We start from the raw sequence: 7,620 nt of genomic DNA on the forward strand, positions 1-7,620 counted from the left end.
AAATTAAGGAAGTTGTTCGTATCTGCAGTGTTTCACAATACTACCTTTCCCGTGAGCAGTCGAACAGACTAAACGATTGTGCCACAGACTGCGATGGAAAACTCCGCTAAAAAGTAATCCTTTACAGCCAGTGTTAGCAACAAGACGTTATGGGGGTACACGGCGTGGAAACAGATATTTAGGTGTATCTCATCCATGCTCACCACATAACCAAAATTAAACAAGTCCCGTTCACCAGCATTTGGCCCCAATCCCTCTAAACCCATCCTGTCCAGAAACTCATCCGATTACCTTTGCAATTTTCTGAGTGTAATAGCCTTCTCCACTTCCTCTGGGAGCTCATTCCATACACGCACAACCTTCTGTGTGGGAAATGTGCCTCAGGTCGTTTGTCACTTTCAGCCCACTCACCTTAAACCTATGCTCTCGAGTTTTCAACTCACCCCAATTTGGGTAAAACACAGAAATACTCAGTTTACAACCCTTCCATAAGATCATATCGCAGCCGTTACGCAGGGAAAGTCGTCCCAGCTTATTCCACCTCGCCCTACGGTCCAAACATTGACGAAATCATTGTCTATATATTCTCATCAATTTCTCGGCGGCCGCGGCTGGTTTCTGTAGTGTAGTGGTCATCACGTTCGCCTAACACGCGAAAGGTCCCTAGTTCGCAACTTGGCCGAAACTGCTTTGTTCGTCAACTGCAGCCTTTTACATGGACAAGAACGGAGCTTTCTTCCTTGCTTTCCCATCTGCAAACCTGCCTTCGAATTTGCTTGAAAGAATCTGCTCTCGTAGTGAAATGTGAGGCAACTCCATTTAATTACTGTGTAAAGCATTATAAAGTTTTTCTCCAACCTGGTTCTGATGCATATGCCATTCTGTTTGAGAGTGTCCTTGCCGCATTCTGATCCTTCCACGAAAAGCAGTACCGCATTTGCATTCCTTGCGCAGGCGGCCCGGTTCAAAGGCAGGGAAGAAGCTGCTGCGCTGGTGTCACAGCGCACCACGGATTCCTGAACTTGTCTGTCTGTCAAATGTACCCCAAAGTCGTCTCTGAAAGGCCTCATTTGGAAGCTGTCTGTCGTTATTCAACGCGCGAGAGTTGGTACCAGATTCCTGAATCATATTTTGGGGCAGTTCGCACGTTAGTGGCTCATTCAATCAGCAACAGCAATGAAATAATTTACACTCTCAGAGGAACCTTTGAACTTGTGCTTTCATAGCGCCGCTAATATTAAGGTGCGCCCCGAGATCTAAGCCATGTTGGAACTGAAACGGAGGAATCGACAGAGAGGCTACAGAATGACATCGCATCCATTTGGTTTTCTTTAAATCACTGACGAGCAGGAAAATGTAAAAGGGGAGAGCGAGTGGGGAAGTGAGGCGGTTGCAGCTCTGGTAAAAGTCCTTCTTTGTGATTCACTCCGCAAACAGAGACTTGAAGGTGACTCAGAGGCGTGTGAGCTCTTCACATCGAGATCAAAAAGCACTCAAGGGCAGTTAGCACCTCTTCCGGAGTGGGGGTGGGGTGAGGTAATTACCTTTTGACTTCTGTTACTATGTTCAGAAACTGCCTTTTCGATTGACTTGAACAGAAACTGCATTTCCAATAAGCACCATGGAAGTTAGCAAAATTTATTGAATCGCTTCTCGTCGATTCCCGCACAGGTTTCCGACTCAGTTGGTATCCACGTGGCTCATGTCCAGGAGTGAACATCTCTGCAGCAAATTGCACGGTTAAAGTAAAAGGCACGGAAAGTGGCATCTCGAACCGGCCCCGAGGTCAGAGCATGCTCACAATGTGATCTGTCGTTCTCGGATTGTAATGCGACCTCCGGTTTTAGGGTGGAGAACATTCTTTGGGACCCTTCTTCTGCAAAACAGACACAGTGACTGAATAAATGCTGCACGGTTTGATGTGGAACACGGCCTGCTCAGCTTTGTGCATTTTCCCTGTAGTCAGGTGTGTTTCGTGTTCCGTGTAAACGTGAAAGTCGTCCTGTTTCGAGCAATGTGTGAAATCATTTAGCAAAGCAAGAATCGAAATTGTAGTAATGTCTAGCAGCTCATGGTCACTTGACCGAAGTGTCCAAGTGTCTCTGCTGTCATGATCGCGTTCGCCTCCCGCGCGGAAAATCGCAAACAGCTCTGCTGTTCCAAAGCGATTTGTGCTTTTACTGGAACCGAATGGAGACTATTATTTCATCGCTGTTGTGAAACAAAGTCCTGCGATGACTCGACTCGTCGTTATTTGGTTTTCTGTCCAATGGGAAAATCGTTCCAATGAATTTCGGTGTCATATGTTATTGAATTTCTCCCATTTCCTTCATTTCCGTCCTGGAGACATCAGAAGGAAAAGGTAATCTAATCGAGACTGTGAATGGTGAAATTCACTTTTTATGGCCCGTTCTTATGATGTTCTTTCTATCTCTCTTTTCAGCATTGTCTGGAAAGTGGTGGTGCACTAACGCTGCAGTATGTTTGAAAGAGTAGTTTGGAATTGCCCTGTTTTTAGTTGTGAGATTACTTTATGACTCATGCCCTCGGACTGTGACACATTTAGCATTCATGCATCTCTCTGTCTGAAAATGCATTCGGCATGCCAGTTTTGTTTGTGTTCCGTGAAAAATGCTTTCTGTTTTGCGATTCGCTCAGCACATTACGAGTTAACAGGGTTTCTGAGGTAACTTCGAGCAGCAAAACTCCTCAATTGAGGTCTGGGAAAATTTCACGGAGTATGGTCAGTCGGGGCAAAATTAAGGAAGTTGTTCGTATCTGCAGTGTTTCACAATACTACCTTTCCCGTGAGCAGTCGAACAGACTAAACGATTGTGCCACAGACTGCGATGGAAAACTCTGCTAAAAAGTAATCCTTTACAGCCAGTGTTAGCAACAAGACGTTATGGGGGTACACGGCGTGGAAACAGATATTTAGGTGTATCTCATCCATGCTCACCACATAACCAAAATTAAACAAGTCCCGTTCCCCAGCATTTGGCCCCAATCCCTCTAAACCCATCCTGTCCAGAAACTCATCCGATTACCTTTGCAATTTTCTGAGTGTAATAGCCTCCTCCACTTCCTCTGGGAGCTCATTCCATACACGCACAACCTTCTGTGTGGGAAATGTGCCTCAGGTCGTTTGTCAATTTCAGCCCACTCACCTTAAACCTATGCTCTCGAGTTTTCAACTCACCCCAATTTGGGTAAAACACAGAAATACTCAGTTTACAACCCTTCCATAAGATCATATCGCAGCCGTTACGCAGGGAAAGTCGTCCCAGCTTATTCCACCTCGCCCTACGGTCCAAACATTGACGAAATCATTGTGTATATATTGTCATCAATTTCACGGCGACCACGGCTGGTTTCTGTAGTGTAGTGGTCATCACGTTCGCCTAACACGCGAAAGGTCCCCAGTTCGAAACTGGGCAGAAACTGCTTTGTTCGTCAACTGCAGCCTTTTACATGGACAAGAACGGAGCTTTCTTCCTTGCTTTCCCATCTGCAAACCTGCCTTCGAATTTGCTTGAAAGAATCTGCTCTCGTAGTGAAATGTAAGGCAACTCCATTTAATTACTGTGTAAAGCATTATAAAGTTTTTCTCCAACCTGGTTCTGATGCATATGCCATTCTGTTTGAGAGTGTCCTTGCCGCGTTCTGATCCTTCCACGAAAAGCAGTACCGCATTTGCATTCCTTGCGCAGGCGGCCCGGTTCAAAGGCAGGGAAGAAGCTGCTGCGCTGGTGTCACAGCGCACCACGGATTCCTGAACTTGTCTGTGTGTCAAATGTACCCCAAAGTCGTCTCTGAAAGGCCTCATTTGGAAGCTGTCTGTCGTTATTCAACGCGCGAGAGTTGGTACCAGATTCCTGAATCATATTTTGGGGCAGTTCGCACGTTAGTGGCTCATTCAATCAGCAACAGCAATGAAATAATTTACACTCTCAGAGGAACCTTTGAACTTGTGCTTTCATAGCGCCGCTAATATTAAGGTGCGCCCCGAGATCTAAGCCATGTTGGAACTGAAACGGAGGAATCGACAGAGAGGCTACAGAATGACATCGCATCCATTTGGTTTTCTTTAAATCACTGACGAGCAGGAAAATGTAAAAGGGGAGAGCGAGTGGGGAAGTGAGGCGGTTGCAGCTCTGGTAAAAGTCCTTCTTTGTGATTCACTCCGCAAACAGAGACTTGAAGGTGACTCAGAGGCGTGTGAGCTCTTCACATCGAGATCAAAAAGCACTCAAGGGCAGTTAGCACCTCTTCCGGAGTGGGGGTGGGGTGAGGTAATTACCTTTTGACTTCTGTTACTATGTTCAGAAACTGCCTTTTCGATTGACTTGAACAGAAACTGCATTTCCAATAAGCACCATGGAAGTTAGCAAAATTTATTGAATCGCTTCTCGTCGATTCCCGCACAGGTTTCCGACTCAGTTGGTATCCACGTGGCTCATGTCCAGGAGTGAACATCTCTGCAGCAAATTGCACGGTTAAAGTAAAAGGCACGGAAAGTGGCATCTCGAACCGGCCCCGAAATCAGAGCATGCTCACAATGTGATGTGTCGTTCTCGGATTGTAATGCGACCTCTGGTTTTAGGGTGGAGAACATTCTTTGGGACCCTTCTTCTGCAAAACAGACACAGTGACTGAATTAATGCTGCACGGTTTGATGTGGAACACGGCCTGCTCAGCTTTGTGCATTTTCCCTGTAGTCAGGTGTGTTTCGTGTTCCGTGTAAACGTGAGAGTCGTCCTGTTTCGAGCAATGTGTGAAATCATTTAGCAAAGCAAGAATCGAAATTGTAGTAATGTCTAGCAGCTCATGGTTATTTGACCGAAGTGTCCAAGTGTCTCTGCTGTCATGATCGCGTTCGCCTCCCGCGCGGAAAATCGCAAACAGCTCTGCTGTTCCAAAGCGATTTGTGCTTTTACTGGAACCGAATGGAGACTATTATTTCATCGCTGTTGTGAAACAAAGTCCTGCGGTGACTCGACTCGTCGTTATTTGGTTTTCTGTCCAATGGGAAAATCGTTCCAATGAATTTCGGTGTCATATGTTATTGAATTTCTCCCATTTCCTTCATTTCCGTCCTGGAGACATCAGAAGGAAAAGGTAATCTAATCGAGACTGTGAATGGTGAAATTCACTTTTTATGGCCCGTTCTTATGATGTTCTTTCTATCTCTCTTTTCAGCATTGTCTGGAAAGTGGTGGTGCACTAACGCTGCAGTATGTTTGAAAGAGTAGTTTGGAATTGCCCTGTTGTTAGTTGTGAGATTACTTTATGACTCATGCCCTCGGACTGTGACACATTTAGCATTCATGCATCTCTCTGTCTGAAAATGCATTCGGCATGCCAGTTTTGTTTGTGTTCCGTGAAAAATGCTTTCTGTTTTGCGATTCGCTCAGCACATTACGAGTTAACAGGGTTTCTGAGGTAACTTCGAGCAGCAAAACTCCTCAATTGAGGTCTGGGAAAATTTCACGGAGTATGGTCAGTCGGGGCAAAATTAAGGAAGTTGTTCGTATCTGCAGTGTTTCACAATACTACCTTTCCCGTGAGCAGTCGAACAGACTAAACGATTGTGCCACAGACTGCGATGGAAAACTCCGCTAAAAAGTAATCCTTTACAGCCAGTGTTAGCAACAAGACGTTATGGGGGTACACGGCGTGGAAACAGATATTTAGGTGTATCTCATCCATGCTCACCACATAACCAAAATTAAACAAGTCCCGTTCACCAGCATTTGGCCCCAATCCCTCTAAACCCATCCTGTCCAGAAACTCATCCGATTACCTTTGCAATTTTCTGAGTGTAATAGCCTTCTCCACTTCCTCTGGGAGCTCATTCCATACACGCACAACCTTCTGTGTGGGAAATGTGCCTCAGGTCGTTTGTCACTTTCAGCCCACTCACCTTAAACCTATGCTCTCGAGTTTTCAACTCACCCCAATTTGGGTAAAACACAGAAATACTCAGTTTACAACCCTTCCATAAGATCATATCGCAGCCGTTACGCAGGGAAAGTCGTCCCAGCTTATTCCACCTCGCCCTACGGTCCAAACATTGACGAAATCATTGTCTATATATTGTCATCAATTTCACGGCGGCCGCGGCTGGTTTCTGTAGTGTAGTGGTCATCACGTTCGCCTAACACGCGAAAGGTCCCTAGTTCGCAACTGGGCCGAAACTGCTTTGTTCGTCAACTGCAGCCTTTTACATGGACAAGAACGGAGCTTTCTTCCTTGCTTTCCCATCTGCAAACCTGCCTTCGAATTTGCTTGAAAGAATCTGCTCTCGTAGTGAAATGTGAGGCAACTCCATTTAATTACTGTGTAAAGCATTATAAAGTTTTTCTCCAACCTGGTTCTGATGCATATGCCATTCTGTTTGAGAGTGTCCTTGCCGCGTTCTGATCCTTCCACGAAAAGCAGTACCGCATTTGCATTCCTTGCGCAGGCGGCCCGGTTCAAAGGCAGGGAAGAAGCTGCTGCGCTGGTGTCACAGCGCACCACGGATTCCTGAACTTGTCTGTCTGTCAAATGTACCCCAAAGTCGTCTCTGAAAGGCCTCATTTGGAAGCTGTCTGTCGTTATTCAACGCGCGAGAGTTGGTACCAGATTCCTGAATCATATTTTGGGGCAGTTCGCACGTTAGTGTCTCATTCAATCAGCAACAGCAATGAAATAATTTACACTCTCAGAGGAACCTTTGAACTTGTGCTTTCATAGCGCCGCTAATATTAAGGTGCGCCCCGAGATCTAAGCCATGTTGGAACTGAAACGGAGGAATCGACAGAGAGGCTACAGAATGACATCGCATCCATTTGGTTTTCTTTAAATCACTGACGAGCAGGAAAATGTAAAAGGGGAGAGCGAGTGGGGAAGTGAGGCGGTTGCAGCTCTGGTAAAAGTCCTTCTTTGTGATTCACTCCGCAAACAGAGACTTGAAGGTGACTCAGAGGCGTGTGAGCTCTTCACATCGAGATCAAAAAGCACTCAAGGGCAGTTAGCACCTCTTCCGGAGTGGGGGTGGGGTGAGGTAATTACCTTTTGACTTCTGTTACTATGTTCAGAAACTGCCTTTTCGATTGACTTGAACAGAAACTGCATTTCCAATAAGCACCATGGAAGTTAGCAAAATTTATTGAATCGCTTCTCGTCGATTCCCGCACAGGTTTCCGACTCAGTTGGTATCCACGTGGCTCATGTCCAGGAGTGAACATCTCTGCAGCAAATTGCACGGTTAAAGTAAAAGGCACGGAAAGTGGCATCTCGAACCGGCCCCGAGGTCAGAGCATGCTCACAATGTGATCTGTCGTTCTCGGATTGTAATGCGACCTCCGGTTTTAGGGTGGAGAACATTCTTTGGGACCCTTCTTCTGCAAAACAGACACAGTGACTGAATAAATGCTGCACGGTTTGATGTGGAACACGGCCTGCTCAGCTTTGTGCATTTTCCCTGTAGTCAGGTGTGTTTCGTGTTCCGTGTAAACGTGAAAGTCGTCCTGTTTCGAGCAATGTGTGAAATCATTTAGCAAAGCAAGAATCGAAATTGTAGTAATGTCTAGCAGCTCATGGTCACTTGACCGAAGTGTCCAAGTGTCTCTGCTG

General features: G+C 46.0%; 1 non-coding gene across 1 annotated transcript; it reads left to right on the forward strand.

Moving 5' to 3' along the window:
• The first annotated feature begins 3,370 nt into the window (after positions 1-3,370).
• trnav-aac (transfer RNA valine (anticodon AAC)) lies at positions 3,371-3,443 on the forward strand. The gene has a single exon. It is a non-coding gene; the product is annotated as a tRNA-Val (tRNA).
• The last annotated feature ends 4,177 nt before the right edge of the window (positions 3,444-7,620 follow it).

This window comes from Chiloscyllium punctatum, chromosome 50 (genome assembly GCF_047496795.1).
Source record: "Chiloscyllium punctatum isolate Juve2018m chromosome 50, sChiPun1.3, whole genome shotgun sequence".
Lineage (NCBI taxonomy): Eukaryota > Metazoa > Chordata > Chondrichthyes > Orectolobiformes > Hemiscylliidae > Chiloscyllium > Chiloscyllium punctatum.